Source organism: Ascaphus truei, chromosome 20, assembly GCF_040206685.1.
Source record: "Ascaphus truei isolate aAscTru1 chromosome 20, aAscTru1.hap1, whole genome shotgun sequence".
NCBI classification, from domain to species: Eukaryota; Metazoa; Chordata; class Amphibia; order Anura; family Ascaphidae; genus Ascaphus; species Ascaphus truei.
Genome location: NC_134502.1, coordinates 32,510,948 through 32,512,078, shown reverse-complemented (window position 1 = coordinate 32,512,078; position 1,131 = coordinate 32,510,948).

Here is a 1,131-nt window from a genome sequence, read left to right as displayed (position 1 = left end):
GGGGGAAGAGACTGAGGGGGAGAAGAGAGAGAAGGAGGAGGAAGAGGGAGAGGGGGAAGAGAGAGAGAGGGGATGGAAGAAAGAGTGGGGAGAGAGATAGGGGGGAGAGAGAGTGTGCGGAAGAGAGAGAGAGAGAGGGGGAGAAGAGAGGGCGAGGAAGAAAGAGAGGGGGAGAAGAGAGAGGGCGAGGAAGAAAGAGAGGAGAGAGGGACATATAGAGGGGGAATGGGAGAGAGAAGGAGGAGAGAGAGAGGTGGAGGGGGAGAAGAGAAAGGGGGTGAAGGAAATAGAGAGGAGGGTTTAGAAAGAGAGATTGTGGGGGGGGGGAGATTGAGGGCGAAAGAGAGAGGGGGAAGGAGAGAGGAGGGAGAGAGAGAGGGGGTTGAGAAAGAGAGAAAGAGTGGGAGGGAGGGGAAGAAAGATAGGACGGGAGAAAGAGGGGGGAAGGAGAGAGAGGGGGTTGAAGGAGAGAGAGGGGGTTGAAGGAGAGAGAGGGGGTTGAGGAAGAGAGATGGGAGTTGAGGAAGAGAGAGAGGGGGGTGATGAAGAAAGGGGGAAGAAGAGAGATGGGGACGGCACAGAAATGGGGAAGAGAGAGGGGGAGAGAGATGGGGAGTGGGGGAGTGAGAGAGAGGAAGATTGGGGAGGAGGGGGAGAGAGAGAGGGGAAGGAAGAAAGGGAAAGAGGGGGATAGAGAGGGGGAGAGGAAGAGAGGGGGGAGGAAGAGAGAGGGGGAGAAAGAGAGGTGGGGAGAAAGAGAGAAAGGGGAAGAGAGAGGGGAGGTGGAAGAGAGATAGAGGGGGAAAGAGAGAGAGGGGGAGAAGAGAAAGGGGGAAGAGAGAGTGGGATAAGAGCGAGAAAGGGGGAGAAGAGAGAGAGGGGGGAGAAGAGAGAGGGGGAGGAAGAAAGAGAGGGGGATAGGAGTGAGAGAGGGATAGAGAGAGGGGAGAGGGAGATAGAGAGGGGGAAAGGGAGAGAGAGGAGGGATAGGGAGAGAGAGAGGTGGAGGGAGAGAGAGGGGTGAAGGAGAGAGAGGGGGGGTTGAGAAAGAGAGAGAGATAGTGGGGGGGGAGAAGAGAGATAGGGCGGGAGTGAGAGGGGGAAGGAGAGAGAAGGAGGGAGAGGGAGAGA